Genomic DNA, 19,118 nt, shown 5'->3' with positions numbered 1-19,118 from the left:
AGCTACAGTGCCTTAAATCGCTGTTGAATGAATGTCAGTAGTGTATATGAATCTATTATATATTGATTATTCTATACATTCTAGAATATAATTTTACATTAATTTTATATGCATCATTTCAACATGTTTGTATATATTTACATTACTCATATAATATCTACATACTATATATAGTTTATTATATATTAGGGTTATTATTAAATACTGTCTCAATATTTGAGAATAAATGTGTGTGTGTGTGTATATATATATATATATATATATATATATATATATATATAACCTGTAAGACATATGAATGTATAATTATTCCACAAATATTTGTCAGGGTGGGATATTACATATTGTTATATATAAGGTACATAATAAATGAATGTTGCATTATTGATATGGAATATATGAATATTAAATTAACATGAATACTTCTTGAGTGAATAATTCTCTTCTCCTTGTACCTGTGACTTGGGTGTTCATCAAAGGATTCAGGGGCAAACAACATTCAGGCTGTTTTTGGAGAAGGGATGAAATAAAAGCATTATATTCTCCATTATGACAAATAAACAACCTTTGGTTCCCCAGTTCCTGAAAGAACAAGTTCTTTTTATTACAGTAACTTCCTATCACTAGGGCTTTTTTTTTTTTTAATAACAACACAGCTTGTTTTTCCAGGATCTTCTGGACTCTGAAGCTTTTTAAATTAATTCTTCCCACAACTTAGCAGTGACCTGTAAGATATAGGTAATGGCTTACTCATTATGGTAAAATAGACTTCTCTCAAGAAGAAGAAGGATATTTGGCTGAGGATGTACCAGCACGTCTCTGTAGAAGATCATTGTGTGCTCTGCTTGAAGGCTGAGCATACCACTAGTCTTCTCTGCTAAAAGACACCCACTGTCTATTATTCATCTTTTATTTTGACAATAAACTGAGAGATAAATAATGAAAACAAAATCCCCTACATAATTATTTTTCCAATGGGAAACAAAAAAATCTACTGTTGTGATCAGACAATAAGCTGAAGCCAAAGACAGGAGTCTGAGAACATCTACTCTGTTAATTCAGATTGTGGATGGAATTCAGGCAACATTCCCACATTGGAAATTGGGCAAAAGATGACCATCGGAACTAAGAATTAAGGAATTAAGAGTCCGTAATTATATATTGCCTCATCCAGGAACCAGTGTAGACACAGAGATCATCCATGAAATAGCTCCAGCTTGCATGTGGAAGGATATATATATATATATATGTATTTCTTTGTTGGTCCAATGAAGTTGTTTGCATTCATGCTGTTGCTTTAAGACCCTAGCCTTTAGTGAGAGCCTCCATTTTCCCAGAACAGTTCAAATGAACATGGAATTGAAAACAGATGTGGGCTCCAGCATGTTATTGCATAAGGGCAAATGGGGCATAGGGAGGGAAAGGAGGGGGAGGTGGCAGGGACTGCGTGAAGGGACCTTCAGCAGCCTCAGGACTCTCATCACTCGAGGGGGTCTGAACTCGGAATTCCACCATACTGCACTCTGAAAATGAACTCTTAACAGAAAACAGATGGGAGTGGACCTGGAGTTGGGGGAGGGGAAATGGAGGGAGGCCTGAGGAGGAGAGTGTGGTGAGCAAGGCTACAGAACAAGCAGAGTCGAGCAGTGTAGAGTGTGGGCTTGTTAACATTCTTGGTGTAAGGACTCAAAAGTGCTTGAGGAGGTGATGCGCACTGGGGGCCACTTATGCCTGGGACACCTACAGTCTCCTGCAGATAAAATGCCTGTTGTTTTCACTCTGCTGAGAAGCATCAATGACATTCAGAAGTTCCAAGAGCAGTGAGAATCCGGCCAGATTTTTTTCTTCGTTTTGCCTGGGAAACATCTCATCCAAACAGACCACTTGCTTTTGCAAATGCCAGTAGTCCTGATAAATCAAACTCACTGGAGTCAGCACAATCCTCATGTTACTTTCCATAAGGGCTCTGTCTGAGCCGAGGCATGCCAAGGTCCTCAGCAGCGGGGGAGGAGGGAGTGGGGCTGGAGCATCGTCTAGACAATACCTCCTAGAGCTTCCCATCCTGGGAGCAAGAGCTAATTCACTTCTGTCTCTTTGGACCAGCTTATCAGAGATTTGACAGTTCCCAGACTTGAATGAACCTTTCCACTTTTTTTTTTTTTTTTTAAAACAGCTTGAACCTCCCTGCTCAGTAAGTGAGAAGAAAAGGCAGATTGCTATAGGACTGTGGTTAACCTAAGGATAATGTCATTTTGGGGTTCTGCTATGTTAGAGTTTGAGAGTGCTGCTTGCAGGTGGTGGTGGTATTTGGCCCTTGATGTACCTGTTTGGCAAGACAGCTTAAATACTCTTGGACAGATGGATACTGTATAATGACAAAGCAGTGGTTCTCAATGGGAGAGTGGGATTGGAAAGGAGGATTTTGCCCCCTGGAGTTTGGCAATGTCCAAAGACATTTTTGATTGTCATAACTGGGGAGAGAGTACGACTATCTTTTCATGGATATAGGTCAGGCTTGCTGCCAAATATTTTATAATCTACAAGATAACACCCCACAACAATGAACTAATTATCTGGCCAGAAATGTAAATCATGCTAATGTAGAGAAACTGTACTATAACGTAATTTTTAAACCTTGTGATAATTTGAGACAAGGGTGGTATAGATATATAAAATTCAAGGATTATTCTTGAATACCATTTTAAGGACATAATTTAAGATCCTACCCCACTAAAAAAAATTCTTTATGATGATGCTCATGCAATAACAATAATAGCTATTAATTATATTGTGCTATATGCCAGGCACTATTTCAAGCACTTTACACATTAGTAAACTTGTTTTCACAACAAATTTATAAGATAGGATAGGTAAGATCATTTTCCTAATTTGCAGAAGAAGGAACTGAGATACAGAGAGGTTTAGAAATATACCTGAGCTCCCACAATTACGGCTCCCGACTTTATGAGTGTTTAGCCTGTCCAATCACACAGGGCCCCATTCTCAGAAGGGTTGCATGTTTGGTCTAATGCTCCGCTGTTACTGTCCTGGAAGTCATAATAATTTTATCTTTGAATTTGTGTTTTATAATTGAAGCTCAATGTGACAAGAATGTGTGTGTGAGCAGAGGAAGTATGGGCAATGTGGATGTCCGCTGTTTTTTATTGCTCCATCCACATGTAATGTTGATGATGTTCCTTGAACACAGAACTCCAGTGGATCCCCAATGCATGAGAGTGCAGAGAGACTCAGAGCAAGTACAAAGTAAGCATGTCATATCTATGACTAAGCATGGGCACTGCAGCCCTACGAGGCCACACTTTCTATTCAAACCAGAACTTGCACTGGACACAGAAGGCAGTGGCATATCTCTAAGAGACATGAATGCCAAGGCACTTTATCACGTCCCTGCTTACTCATGTTACTTCCCTGTATTAGCCAACTACTTATGCTTGTAATGATGACATATAAGGAAAGGGAAAGATGGGGTGAGCCATAATTCCTTTTTCTTTTGGTCCTTCCTTACTTATCAGTAAGCCAAAGATAGAGAGTATTGGTAGAATGTGCACATATCGAGAAGTACAGTTGAGTTAGTTAAGTGCAGTTTCCACTGTTCTGGAAAGAAACAAAACACATATGAATATCTGAATTGTGGAAGACAAATTGTGTAATTTAAGTAATTCTGCACACAAGTTGAATGGTCTTAGATTTGCATTTAAACTGGTATGCACAATGTAAAGATGAATGGTAACATTTGTGCTAATAATTTACAATTTTAATTTTTTTCTCATAATGACACTTTACCCCTGATTTTTGGACAAGAGACCCTGCATTTTCATTTGGAATTGGGCCCTATAAATTATATAGCTGGATCTGAGGAAGGGAGCCATGATTTGAATTTTGGCAGTGCGGACCTAGCATCAATGTTCTTATCCACAAGAATATCCATTTCCATTCTAGGATCCAATGTGATAAAAATGAGCTAGACTTTAAGAGAAATTTCTCCATCTGTGAACAGATACCTTCCAGGATACAACCATCACCCTTCTGTTGGAGGGGTGAGAGTGGGGTCAATTTTCTCCCAATTGGAATTGTTGGTTTTTATGTGTCATGAGTCTGCTGCAAGGATGACCTCTGGAGCAGCATGCTAAAAACTGTCAAAAGCAGCAGCTGAACTCTTATGTGCTACCCTCCAATTTGTGTGTTTTAGTATCACACTTTCTATCGGTCTAGAACTCTAGTTGGTCATAGTAGTACATTTAATTTATACATCCATGTGATCGATGTGCCAGGCATTTTACATATCTTATCTCAATTTAATCTTCTATACATTCTTAAAAGTTGATCTCTGAGTCAATGATGAGCAGAGGTCTTACAGAAGGCAATTGTGCAGCCATTATTGGAACCCACATTTGAATGATTTTCGTAGCTCATTTAGTCCTGACAAGCCCTGCCTCATCTCCCCTCTGCTGTAAAGCTGTCCATGCTTGGCTATTTTCCATCAGGTTTTTAGTTGAACATCTTTTGCAAGTTGAAATATTATTTAGAACATTTCCTTTGAGTTTAAACATACCCAGTAAAATTTGACATCTTTAGAAATTTGAATTTTTAAAAGCCTTCTTAACTTATAGCATCTTGATTTAAAATCAAACCTTGTGAAACAACTTAAAGAGCCCATCAGTTTTACTCAGGAACGTCTGCTGAAATAAGCATAAACAAAATGTTTTCCTCTGAAATACATGAGGGTTAAAAGTTTGTGGTAAAAGAATTCTCAAATGGAACATTGCTGGGGACCATTTTGATTGTGTTGGTGATGCTACTGGTCTTATCTTGGATGAGAGCCGGTATAAAATTGTTTAACTTTTGCTTCGAACTCTTAAAACTCCAAGCATAGGTTTTAAAAGAGAAATAGCTAAAGAAAGACAACCCTAAGCAAATTTGATCTTCATCCACATTCGTACACATCAGCATTGCTAAGATGATCATATTTGTCTTTAGGAATGATGTTTACAGCCTTTGATCTAGCATGTAAAAGAATGGATACATTGGCACACAGCCTCCTTAGGGTCCATGATATGAATGTGTGTTTTACCTATAGACTTAGCTACTCAGAAGTCTGGTTCAGGATACTCACCTCAAAACACAAGACACTAGAGCAATGGGAGGGAGGAGAATGGTAAAGATTGGTGGCACATTATACCCTTCAAAGGATACATTTCCATCAACTCTTCAGGAAAAATACCTGGAAACATATGGCCTTTTAGTGTATAATGATTCCTCAAATATAGGAGTCTATGTGCACATCTTGTGTGCATGAGATCTCTTTGTTTTAGTTTTGCTCCTTTTGTTTATTTTTAGCCAGCTCATGCAAATGACAATAGCAGAGAAGTTATCATAGTCTAAGGAGTCATATGCAGCTGGGTTTCATTCTCAGAACCTCTACTTACTATACTTACTACCTTTTTTCTTCCTTTTTAACTTGAGTACAGTTAGTTACCTTACCTCTCCAAAACTCACTTTCATCTATAAATGTAAATAAAAATAATCTGTCTACACCACAGGCATGTTAAAAGACTACGTGACAACAGTGTCAATTGACTGGCACATGGTAAGTGCTCAATAAATCAATTCATGGTACTTATTATACTGAGGCTTTTCCATGCTGATAACAAGAAAAATGGCATTTTCAGCTAATTTTTTCTTAAATGTAATGAACTATAATAAAATGTAACAATGTGCTGAAATCTGCCCAATCTCTTCTGATACCCATGCATTACAGTACTGAAACACAATTGCCAAGATACTACAACTGTTTTTGCAACACTGTATTTTATTTTAAAATGATAAACATGCTTGGCCAGCCAAAACACAGAATTGTGAGTTACTGGATTTATTTTTTCAGTGTAGGATTTCTCTTTATTGGGAAACTAGAAGTTGTTACATTAAAAGTAAATTGTACACAAACAAATATGCAGTAATGTAGTTCTGTGATTTCTTTTTTGTGTATGTGTGTGTGAGACAGGAAGAGGAGAGGGTCTTGCTCTGTTGCACGTGCTGGAGCGCAGTGGCATGTTCACGGCTTGCTATAACCTCCACCTTCTGGACTCAAGCCGTCCTCCCAGCCTCCTGAGTAGCTGGGACTACAGGCGTATGCCATCACGCCTGGCTAACTTTTGTAGTTTTTTGTAGAGACGGGGGATTTCCCCATGTTGCCCAGGCTAACTCCAGGGCTCAAGTGATCCACCTGCATTGGCCTTCCAAAGTGCTGGGATTACCGGCATGAGCCACCACACTCGGCCAGTTTGTGGTATCTTGAACTCCTGAATTAAAGATTCATGAATATAAAGCATCCCAAATCTCTGCTTAGGGATTTTTTTTTTTTTTTTTTTTTTTTGAGACGGAGTCTCGCTCTGTCGCCCAGGCTGGAATGCAGTGGCACGATCTCGGCTCACTGCAACCTCCGCCTCCTGGGTTCAGGCAATTCTCCTGCCTTAGCCTCCCAGTAGCTGGAATTACAGGCAGGCACCACCATGCCCGGCTAATTTTTGTATTTTTAGTAGAGACGGCGTTTCACTGTGTTAGCCAGGATGGTCTCGATCTCCTGACCTCGTGATCCACCAGCCTCGGCCTTCCAAAGTACTGGGATTACAGGTGTGAGCCACCGCGCCTGCCCAGGGATCTTTGTAACTGACATTAAAACGTAAATACTGACGTTCACATTGAGGAGCGTTTTGCATATCATCATTACTAATGTATATTTTGCCCTTTGATTTGAAATCAATGAGTTGTAAAAGCATTTGTGTGTCTCACAGGGTAGTATCTATAACAGCATGGATTAACTCTTTGGGGTAAAACAAGTATGGAACAGTTTTTATGAGTTCTTTTTTTCCTGTTAACTAATATTCACATCAGTGAAAACATTTGAATTCTCATCAATCTTTTTAAATTTTCTTATTATAATTAAGCCCAACACATTTTCCCTTTTTTAAATTGACGTATAATAATTTTACAAGGTACATAGTGATATTTTCGTACATATCATGTATAGTGATCAGATCAGGGTAATTAGCATATTTATCATCTCAAACCTTTATTATTTCTTTGTGTTGAGAACATTTTCTTACAAACAGTTTTTCATGAGTTGGCTGGTTTTCTAGGAGAGACACTGAGTTTAGGCAGACCCGAGGAAAGTAAAATGAAAAGATCAGGAGTAGTATCTCTTGATGAGGCTGAAATACAAGCATAGTGAAAATTTAAACATAAGGCATTTTATTTCTTTTGATGATATTACAAAAAGAAAATCATGAATGAGTGATTCATAAATGAATAAACATTATTTTATTCACTTTTTTTTTCTGTGCAAAGTCCTGATTCCTGATTTTCCTATGACCTTATGTTCTTCAGCAGCACTTGTTTTTACAGTTAAGAGCTAATTACTATCCTGGACCCCTGGAAACTTGTGAACTTTCCAAAGGTCATTATAACTTAGTATCTGCTAAATGCAGCTCGAGAAGGCCCAAATGAAACAAAACTTAGAAACTGTGTTCTTAATCTTGTTTATCATTAATCTGGAGACAAATGGCCTTTATCTAGTTCATAGGAAAACTCAGGCGCTGGAGTCTGTGCACACACACACGTGCACATTCATGGTCAAATGTTTTGCCGAATCAGCTGAATTAAATGATTCATGGGAGGCAAACTTCTCTGTCAGCTACACATCAGATAATTGATGCTATTTATAATAGAAATGAAATAGGAGGCTAAAAACTAACAAAGAAAAGAATTCCTTGGAATTGCCGTTGTTTTCTTTGGAAGAAGGGAAGGAACCAGTGACTCAGTTTGGCAATACATTGATCTCATTAGAGAGAACAATGCCAGAGCATGGAGTAAAGCTGAATATATTGCAAATAAATGTGACATTGAGACATATTTCACAACGGACTGTTTCCTAGCAATCAGATTCAGTATAGGGAAAGGGCTGTGATAAATTCAAACGGGAGAAAAGAGACCAAACACAGAGTGAATCTCTTCTTTTTTTTTTTTTTTCTTTTGAGACTGAGTCTTGCTCTGTCGCCCAGGCTGGAGGGCAGTGGTGCAATCTCAGCTCACTGCAAGCTCCGCCTCTCGGGTTCACGCCATTCTCCTGCCTCGGCCTCCCGAGTAGCTGGGACTACAGGCGCCCGCCACCAGGCCCGGCTAATTTTTTTGTATTTTTCGTAGAGACAGGGAGAATGAATCTTTTCTAATCCCTTTTAACCAAACCCAAGAATCATGGCAATATTAAGAAAATGACAGAATGCTTTCCAGGTTATTAGAAATGTATCGTGAAGATGACATTTTTGTATGACTATGCAATGCAGATTATACAATATTTACTACACAATGTAGTCATAAGACTAAAAGAAAAGTTAACTGTGATAACAGCTTTTATACATTAAGCACCTTTTATTGTTTTAGATATCTTATGTAACCTAAGTAAATTAATCCTCACAACAGACTTGAGAGTTTGCAGTATTACTTCTTTTGCAATTGTTGTATAGGAGGTTTGGAGATGATAAGGATAAAAGGAAAATAATGTAATCTTTAATTCACAACACACCTGAAATGCAAGGGATGTGGTATTCCTTACAAATACCCAGATGACCATAATGAAGACACATGTATCTGAAATAACTTTGGTAGAGGAAAAAGTTGTTTCTTTGTAGATGAAAAATATTTTATGGAGACTTAAATTTTCATCCTGGGTTCATTCATTTCTAAACCTGCTTTTCCATAAAGTCTGTGAAATAAGAGACATAGGAAGCCTCACGTCTACCGTTCAGTGTGCCTTTTGACCCCTAGTTCTCAATCCAGTGCTGGATGGGTGGGGTGTTCTGAATCAGAACCACCTACAGGAGCTTTTTCAAACCACACAGTCCCCCCATTGGTAGGAGAGATTCCGTGCTCTGAGAGGAAGACAGAACCAGCTGAGTTATTGTATCAAAGGGGCTTCAGAGGAATATGAGTGTGCACAGCAAAGACCTCTTGTTCTTCATAAATAGAAAGCCTGATAGGACAGAGTGCTGATTCACTTCTAAGTGCCCCTTCTGACATCAGAAGGTGAGCTTTGTTTGGGCCCAGGACGAGTCTCTCAACACTAAAGTATTTCCTTAGTGATCTCTTCACTCAGGGCCACCAGAAGACCCCATTAGAAAAGTTGAGTGGCATATTCTCACTGAAAAAGCCACAGGGAATTGCAGGTGGGGGACTCAGAAACATTCGGAGAGAGATGACAGACAATCTGAGACTATATAGAAGGGCTAGAATTCTAATTTGATACATACATCACCTGGAATTAAGTGTCCTGTTAATAGAAGACATTTGGAAGTTTCAGAGTGAGAGAGAGAGAGAGAGACAGAGAAAGAGAAAGACATAGAGCAACAACTGTATGTAGATGGCAATTATAATCTTGATTTCAAAGACATCTTCCTTGTTTTATGACTGTTCCTTATTCACAGCTTCCTGTCTCTGTTATGAGTGAAATATGTATACTTGAATTTTGAAGATCTTGATTTGAATGATCTTAAATTCCTTTCCTATTCTTGAATTAACTCTTTTTTTCTGTGTGTATTAGGTACCTGCATGTGTGTATGTATATGTTTGTACAGAGATATTATTTCATTAGTCAGAAAACCTGATCTAATTTAAAAACTAAATTGCCTCTTTATAAATGCAAGGACCAGTGATGCTGATGGTGCCCCTTTCACAACTGGCTTCTAGTTTTTCACATGATCTTTGTCTCTGGTGATAGCTGGCTATGCAAGGTCTCTTCAGCTCACTGTTTCTTGGTGAGCTCTTCTATATAATGTGCCTGGTGAAACCTCTTCTGGATGTAAATAACTAGGATGTCTCTGAAACATGTGACACTTCCCCACTATTAACAAGGTAACAGTCTGATATTAACATTTATTTCTTAGTATTTGTGGTATTACTTTTATCCTGTCCTGTTAAATCTGGGTATCATTTATATACATTATAGTTACTGTGGGATGGAATGACCACAGTTCATGATCACTTTTATCATTTACTGAGCTTACATTCCATGAAAAATATTTAAGAACACATTCTATTTAATTTAGTGATCTTTAAAGTCATATTGTGTCCAGAATCGGTGGGTTCTTGGTGTCACTGACTTCAAGAATGAAGCCGCGGACCCTCGCGCTGAGTGTTACAGCTCTTAAGGTGGCGCGTCTGGAGTTTGTTCCTTCTGATGTTCGGATGTGTTCGGAGTTTCTTCCTTCTGGTGGGTTTGTAGTCTCGCTGGCTTCAGGAGTGAAGCTGCAGACCTTCCCGGTGAGTGTTACAGCTCATAAAAGCAGTGTGGACCCAAAGAGTGAGCAGTAGCAAGATTTATTGCAAAGAGAGAAAGAACAAAGCTTCCACAGCGTGGAAAGGGACCCCAGCGATTTGTCACTGCTGGCTCGGGCAGCCTTTCATTCTCTTATCTGGCCCCACCCACATCCTGCTGATTGGTAGAGCCGAGTGGTCTGTTTTGACAGGGTGCTGATTGGTGCGTTTACAATCCCTGAGCTAGACACAAAGGTTCTCCACCTCCCCACTAGATTAGCTAGATACAGAGTGTGGACACAAAGGTTCTCCAAGTTCCCACCAGAGTAGCTAGATACAGAGTGCCGATTGGTGTATCCACAATCCCTGAGCTAGACACAGGGTGCTGATTGGTGTGTTCACAAACCTTGAGCTAGATACAGAGTGCCGATTGGTGTATCCACAATCCCTGAGCTAGACATAAAGGTTCTCCAAGGCCCCACCAGAGTAGCTAGACAGAGTGTAGACTGGTGCATTCACAAACCCTGAGCTAGACACAGGGTGCTGATTGGTGTATTTACAACCCCTGAGCTAGACATAAAGTTTCTCCACCTCCCCCACCAGATTCAGGAGCCCAGCTGGCTTCACTCAGTGGGTCCCGCACTGGGCTGCAGGTGGAGCTGCCTGCCAGTCCCGCGCTGTGCGCCCGCACTCCTCAGCCCTTGGGTGGTCGATGGGACTGGGCGCCGTGGAGCAGGGGCCGGCGCTCGTCGGGGAGGCTCGGGCTGCACAGGAGCCCACAGAGGGGGTGGGAGGCTCAGGCATGGCGGGCTGCAGGTCCCCAGCCCTGCCCCGCGGGAAGGCAGCTAAGGCCCGGCGAGAAATTGAGCACAGCAGCTGCTGGCCCAGGTGGTAAGCCCCTCACAGCCCGGGGCCGGTGGGGCCGGCCGGCCGCTCCAAGTGCAGGGTTCGCGGAGCCCACGCCACGCCCACCCGGAACTCGCGCTGGCCCGCAAGCGCCGCGCGCAGACCCGGTTCCCGCCCGCGCCTCTCCCTCCACACCTCCCCGCAAGCTGAGGGAGCCGGCTCCGGCCTTGGCCAGCCCAGGAAGGGGCTCCCACAGTGCAGCGGCGGGCTGAAGGGCCCCTCAAGTGCCGCCAAAGTGGGCGCCCAGGCAGAGGAGGCGCCGAGAGCGAGCGAGGGCTGTGAGGACTGCCAGCACGCTGTCACCTCTCAATATAAGGTAACTGTTCAAGCCCAATTTTATAGAAAAATAAACTAAGATTTAGATATATTGAACTTTCCTAAGACAGCAGAGCTAGTAAGTGACAGAACCATTGAGTCAAATTGTGATCACATGAACCAAAAAATTCATACTGCTCAGCCTTAGAAAATGCAGGTCATAAATTTTATTAATCATTCATTCAACAAGTATTTGTGGAGCACAATGCCACGCAATAGCCATTGTTCTAGGCACTAAATTACAGCAACAAATAGGAAGAAGCAGCAATGAGGATTCTACTCCCTACCTGAATTGCCTGATCAAAACTCTCTGCCACTTTGCCTCTGCTGTCCCTGGGATGTTGCTAAGCAGTGTTCAGCTTCTACTCAAAATCCATTATTAAGGATCAACAGTCGTCTTTAATTTAAATTCAGTAGCTGTGATTTCCTATCAGCCCCTTCAGAGGAGGATACTATCATTCCCACAGGGTCCCTAGAATTTCCCATTTTTACATGCCCTGTGATTGCAACTTTCAGTTCTGCACAACCAGAAAAGCTATGAATGGTGCATTTTCTCCATTCTTTTCACTCTTTCCACCTCTGCCTCTCAACAGGGACAGCTGTTTTCTATTACAAAACAGGCTGACAAGGTGCTGGTCTGGAGCAGAGTCTCTTTGGCAGGTAATTTTGATGAGGCCCAGAGGTAAGGGGGTGGGTGTTTCTGATGGGTTTCCGGTCCTGTTATCAGCCACGTCCAGCAACCCCAGACATGGCCGCCGTCTGTACATAGGGCTGATTTCTGGCTTGGAGCCCATGCCTGCTGAGAGCCTCAGTCATTCATCAGGGCTAATCCATTAACTTTTTCTACTTAGGCCGAGGAAGCCTGGGAATGAGGCAAACATTCAGTCTCCCTCTGGCAAAGAACTTGGTCATTGAACACTCGGTAGTAACCCTACCAGTTCTGACTGGGCACTCATACTTTGATTTTTTGGTGGTTGTTGTTCTCATTTTAGAAAAGTAAAGTAGCAATTCTAAATACTAACAAATAGACTTAGTACAGAGAGAAAGTAAATACCATGTGAGAAAATACTCCCCTCGACAGTGAGCTATCTGCAGAAGAGAGGATCCAGTGATATTTTTTGCACAGGGAAGTTTTCTCTATGGCTTCAAACCAGACTTTATATTGCCTTTGGTTTTGGGAAAATACAGGTATCTTAGCAACAAGGCCCAACTAAAACCTACTGAGCTTTGTAACCTGAGTCCTATTCTACTTACTGCCCTTCTAGTGGGTACTTCCAGAAACTGGCTTTCCCCTGCACTCAACTTTACTGTTTAGATGGAAAAAACACAGCTGGAAAAGACCTAGTAAGATTTGTCATTAAGAAAAAAATTGTTCTTAGCCTTAATTGGCTTTGCTAGATTAGAACGCCTTCTTTTTCTGAAGAACACCAGATGTCAGGAGACTTGGTATGTAGTCCAACTCTGTGATTAACAATAACATTAATAATAACAAAACATAACAGAAGCATTTAACATTCAATGACATTTAACACTAACAATATCAGGCTATTACTCTGTGTTAATATGGACTAATGTATGCATGTAACATACATTGTGTGATTTAAACTTCATCACAGCTCTGACAATGTAGGTGTTATCAGCATTGTCTCTTTTTTACAAATGAAACGAAGCCTTAGAGAGGTGAAATAACTTGTTCTAGGATAATACTTATTAAAATATGAAGGTAGAATTTATACCTAGCTTTATCTGTTTCCTCATGTGGAAAGTAGGGATGGGGACAGGGATTAGAGCATGTTTGTAAGTTTCCTTAAAATGCCATCATCCTTAAGGAAAAAAAATGACAGGATATTGTATCAGGCTCTAACATATTATATGAAGCTTACATTAGTAATGGTGGTGATGATACCAAGTGGATTTACAGAGTTCTAAATAACTTATAAAACTTTCATTTTATTACTGATATGAACTGAATGTGACCCCCTCGAATTCATATGTCGAAGCCCTAATTCCCATCATGATGGTATTGGGGGGTTAGGCCCTTCAGACATGAATTCAGTTCAGGTAAGGTCCCAAGAGGAGTCCCGTGATGGGATTAGCACCCTTATAAGAAGAGGGAGAGTCTAGAAGGAGCGCTATCTCTCTGCCATGTGAGGCTGCAGCAAGACAATGGTCGTCTGCAATCTAGGAAGAGAGCCCTCACCAGAAACCATGTCACTGGCAGCTTGATTTGGACTTTCAGCCTCCAGAACTGTGAAATATGGGTAAATGTCTTTGTCTAAGCCACCCAGTCTATGATATTTAGTTGTAGCAGTCTAGGGAGAACAATGCAATTACCATATTTGATTGCCACAATTAATCACCTTTCTAGGACGGTTAGAGTAAGTACAACTCTTTCGTTGTTACAGACGAGAAAATTGAAGCTCAGAGGTTTACTTCCTCCAGACGCATGCCTGCAAGTGTCTTCGCATGTGGCTCCTAGCCTTGATATTCTCCCATCGCTGTCTGAGTTTACCGCCTGTGTGTACAATGTATTCTATACAGGAGATATTCTAATGGGACTTTAACCACAAGCATGCACCCGGTCTCAGAACTCTCCTTATGTATGCAAATATCATGATGCTGATTTCAGATGGAGCTTACCAGAGCCCTCAATTCATAGATGGGTTGTAACAAAAAATTACATAGGAATTTGTACTTTTTTTTTTTTTTTTTGCACAGGGAAGTTTTCTCTGGAATGAATAATGACATAGGGCTTTGTACTTTTATTTTACTTTATTTTTTTATTTTTTGAGACAGAGCCTTACTCTGTTGCCCAGGCTGGAGTGCAGTGGTGCGAGCTCAGCTCACTGCAACCTCCACTTCCTGGGTTCAAGCAATTTTCCTGCCTCAGCCTCCCAAGTAGGTGGGACTATAGGTGTGCACCACCATGCCTGGCTAATTTTTGTATTTTTAGTAGAGATGGGGTTTCACCTTGTTGGCCAGGCTGGTCTCGAACTCCTCACCTTAGGTGATCCACACGCCTCAGCCTCCTAAAGTGCTGGGATTACAGGAATAAGCCACCATGCCCAGCCTGGACTTTGTACTTATAATTCTGTAATTTTGAGAAATTTGAGTAGAATCCTTTTCCAGAATCAGAAATTTAAGCTCCTGCCAAGAACGCTTTTCTCTCTCAGTCGCTCTTGCTCAGATGCATAAAATCTCCTCAGTACCCAGCCCTGATTGCTCTCTGGGCTTAGTAGAAATCCCTGCTGAAGAGCCATTTCGACCATGAAGGCAGCAGTGTTGTCCCGGACAGAGAAGCCCAAAGGTCCAGAGTGCCCTGAACATTCTGCACAGCTACCTCTCTGGGCTCTGACCAACTGGCTTCTTTTCGTGGCTGTCTGGAGATATACTCCTTGGAGACCAAAACTTTGGGTTCCAATACCTACCCTGATTATATTTCCATGCACATATTTGGGGGAAATTAAGTCTTCATTAGCAAAGTCATTTGAATGACCTCTGACATGCTCAGCATCCTAATCACGGTGGAGGTGAGAGAGATAAAAGGAAGGAAGGCAAGAGAAGCAGTGCTAAGGGAGCTTCTTGCCTGCAGAGCTGCAGAGGTTGTGTTTGCTCCCATTTGTCCTCCTTCAGGCTGTCCCAGAACACTAGTGATGAGCTTTTCACTGGATGTGGTTGAGACACGGCAGCACCCACATCACCCCTTCCCACCATTTTATCTCTTACTGCACAAAACACATTTAGTTGTGGGTCTGACCCTTGACCCCAAATTCTGAACCAGAACTCACTGAGTCCTTCAGGTTCTCTTTGAGGAATCTGCATAGCCACAAGGGTTCAATGACAGGTACTTTTTGGTCTGGGCTTAATTTTCTTGTAATTTGTTTCCTCTACCTGGACACAATATTCTTGGGGAAGTGCCCTTCTTAACCAACATAGACACGGAGGCTAAGTGGACAAATTCCATGTCATCCCCAGAGGGTCCCCCCGCCTGGGGGAGTAAGCGAAACTTGGTGTTGCAAACACCTACACTTCTTTCACACTATAGGTTACAATTCTGGAATATTTGACTCATCTACCTCTCTCTTATTCAGATATAGATAAAATGAATGCCAGGCAGGTAGCTGTGTGGGAAGGGTTTGGTTGAGGCTATGAGAATATAGAATATTTCACAGATTTTTCAAGTGATAAGGATTGAGCATATGACAGGAGTAGAGTAAGGGGTACATTGAAAATGTGGACTGTGTAGGGTCATTGGATCATTGAATGGTGAAACACCCACACCCACAGACACCGAATGTCTCAAGACCTGGGCTTTGTACTTATTTCTTCTTTTGTACAAATCCCTCTATCATTGTGTCAGGTTTTATTTATTTATTTATTTATTTTTCAACTTCATATTATGTTGTAGAGTCATTAACATTCATAGCATTAAAACTAGACTTTATGAGACCAAATAGTACCCTGTGAAGTTTACTTTTAAGTGGTTTGCCTTCAGGGACTCTGAATTGGCCCAAACATCTTCAAGACATCTAACCTTGGTGAACCTTAAATTTCACAACTAGAAATCTAGTTCTTTGATTTCATAAATCTTGACATTCTAGTGGTCATAAGGAACTTAATGACATGTTCAGGCCTTAGAGTCAGAACAATCTGAATTCAGATCTCTACCACGCATGTGATATTCACCTTCATTTGTAAAATGAGAATAATGAAGTACTACCAACCTCTAGTGTGATTTTAAGAATTAAGTAAGGGAGTTTTTGAAATGCTCTGCAAAATGCCTTGTTATTGGAGTCAATTGTGTTATCATGCCTGCCATTCTCCCCACAGCCAAACCTCAAACTATGGCAAGCATTACTCAGCTCCAAGAACTGTGTTCATACCAGGTTGTATCCACACTAGATTTGACTAACTTCAGTGATAGCATCTTACTGCCTCCTGAGATTGCCAAGTAATTTTTCAAAATTGTAATTGCTAGAGAATTCTTTCTTAATTTGAAGCTAATCTTCTAACGTCCATATATGGATTTTCATTAGAGACCTTGGAGCAAAAGAATGCAAGTCAGTGACAGCTGTTCTAGTATCTGAGAGAATTTGTGTTGGTGGCCTCCTTTCTTCCTTCTCCTTGTTCTCTCACTTCTTCCAACTATGATGTGGTTGGGTGCCCTTACCATGGTAGCTGTTCTGCTTATAAATATGCTACTTCTTCTTTTTTGTTGTTGTTGTTTTTTGAGACAGATTCTCGCTCTTGTCCCCCAGGCCTGGAGTGCAGTGGCACGATCTCAGGTCACTGCAACCTCCGCCTCCTGGGTTTGGCCTCCCAAGTAGCTGGGATTACAGCCGCCTGCCACCACACCCAGCATTTTTGTATTTTTAGTAGAGATGGGGTTTCACCATGTTGGCCAGGCTGGTCTCGAACTCCTGACCTCAGGTGATCCAGCTGCCTTGGCCTCCCAAATGGCTGGGATTACAAGCATGAGCCACCACACCCATCTATATGCTATTTCTTTAAGATCCTTTTTAAATTCTCTAGGTTTGGAAACCCTGTAGCCCTCACTAAGCTCCTGAATTTAGGTATTTTCCCTTAATAAAAGAAAAAAAAGTTAATTAATAAATGCTCACTTATCCATTATCAAAATGGAACAACTGTTAATATTTTTCCAGTTTTCTTTACACTTTTTTGAAGGCAAAGAACGTAATAGGTAAAATTGAGACCCCTGTGATGTCCTTCCTAATTTGCATTCCCTTCCCTTCCAGAGCTAGCGATTAAGAAGTATTTGATGTGCATCCAGTTCTATATATGTACCCTTTAACTATAACATATGCACATATATAAAAAATATATAGTTTATACATATTTGCAAAGCTATATCATTCATTTGCATTATTTAAATTAAATACAGTACATGTAAAGTTTTCTAACTTGCTTTTTCATTCAATATTATATTTTCAAAGCAGATTCATGACGATACATAGTAGGTTATTCTTTTTAACTGTAGCATATTTTATTATATGAACATATCACAATTTATCCATGTATCTAACTATGTATCTTTATTCACTACCACTTGACTTTTGCATTATTTCCCCTTTTTGCTACAACATTGTTGTATGGGACATCCTTGTATATAGTTATCTTTACTCTGTAAGAGTTCATAGATTTTCTCTAGGCCAAACACACACACAGGGAAGCATTCTCACCTTGGATGGCTGGGTTACAGAGTATAAACGTTTTGGGGTGATGCCACTGCTCTTTGTGATGGTTCTATTAGCATACTCTCATCAGTATTAAATGAGAGTTCCGATTTGCTCTCATTCTTGGCTAAACATTGATATTTTTGCCTGTCTGGTGGATTTTAAAGTGTGTCTTACTTCTTAAAAATGTTCCTGATCATTTTTATAGGTGAGCATGTTTTCACTTGCATTTAACATATGCAGTTTTCCATTTCAGTTTGTCATTTTCCATGAATGACACATGAAGATACTTAGCCCATTTTTCTATTACGTTCTTTGATATTTTTGTATTGAATATATTTATTTTCATATTCTGAGTGTAGACTTATATGTGCTGAACATATTTCCTCTCAGTGGCCTTTAATTTTGTTTTATATACCATTATTTATGCATAAATTTTAAGTCTAAATTGGTCGGGTTTATCAGAGTTTTTCTTTATGATTTTGTCTTTTTGTGTCTGCTTTAATAAAGCTTTCCCTACTCTGAAATCTTAAATATGTGCACCTATATTTTCTCCTAATAAAGTTTTTTTAACATTTATATTTTAATTTATTTTATTAATAATATGAAATAAAAAATCATTTATGCATACTATATATTACATATAATATATGCAAAATACATATTGTGTATATGGATAGATAGCTCTCCCAGTGCCACTTACTAAATACTTCATTCTTTTACTGTGCTAATTATATCTTCACCCATGTCCAATTTAGACTTTGTTCCCTCTATCAAGTTTATATTTTAATGACTGTATTTTTCACTTTATGATTTGGGATTGGTTGGTTTTATTATCCACCTGTGTTCTGTATCTATGTCTGTTGTTCCATAACACCATTTTTATTTCATGATTTTCACCTCCAGTTTTTAAGGATCTTGAAGATTTTAATGTCAGTATTTTCAATACTGTCAGGAGTGAATTTTTGTCTGAAATGTTTTATTTTGTAGGCAATCTCTTCTGAGTCTTTTTCTTTATGTACTTTGTAATTTCCATTTGCAAACTCTTCTTGTGTAAGATGTTTTTCCTCTGCCTCTCTGTACTTTCACTTCCCTGCTTTCCCCTGGGACCCCTTTCCCATCCTCAGAAGGGCAGAACCATTCTTTCCATCATTGCCCATTCTGCCCTGTGACTGGGATGGCAGGAGCCAGGCCATGGGCCGGCAGACCAGCACTTGAGTGACACAGCTTTGTGTAAACTGTGGGCTCAGCCTCCTCTCTTTACCACTGCGCCCTGTGCCAATGAATTTTGTTTTTGTCCTATACAGTGTGTGGGTTGTTTTGAACACCATGGTCCCTAAGAGTCAAATTTATTGCTTATGTATTTTAGCTATTTTC

The 19,118-nt window shown here is 40.2% G+C and overlaps 1 long non-coding RNA gene across 1 annotated transcript in view; it reads right to left on the bottom strand.

The window, feature by feature from the left end:
• Nucleotides 1-7,065: 7,065 nt before the first annotated feature.
• LOC129007091 (uncharacterized) overlaps nt 7,066-19,118 on the bottom strand; it is a 32,465-nt gene continuing 20,412 nt past the window's right edge. The window contains exon 4 of the long non-coding RNA XR_008492235.2: nt 7,066-7,229. This is a non-coding gene — a long non-coding RNA (uncharacterized LOC129007091). The remainder of the gene's footprint in view (nt 7,230-19,118) is intronic.

This window comes from Pongo pygmaeus, chromosome 9 (genome assembly GCF_028885625.2).
Source record: "Pongo pygmaeus isolate AG05252 chromosome 9, NHGRI_mPonPyg2-v2.0_pri, whole genome shotgun sequence".
In the NCBI taxonomy this organism is placed as follows: domain Eukaryota; kingdom Metazoa; phylum Chordata; class Mammalia; order Primates; family Hominidae; genus Pongo; species Pongo pygmaeus.
The sequence above is the reverse complement of the archived record's forward strand: the minus strand, read 5'-3'. Positions and strand labels throughout refer to the sequence as shown.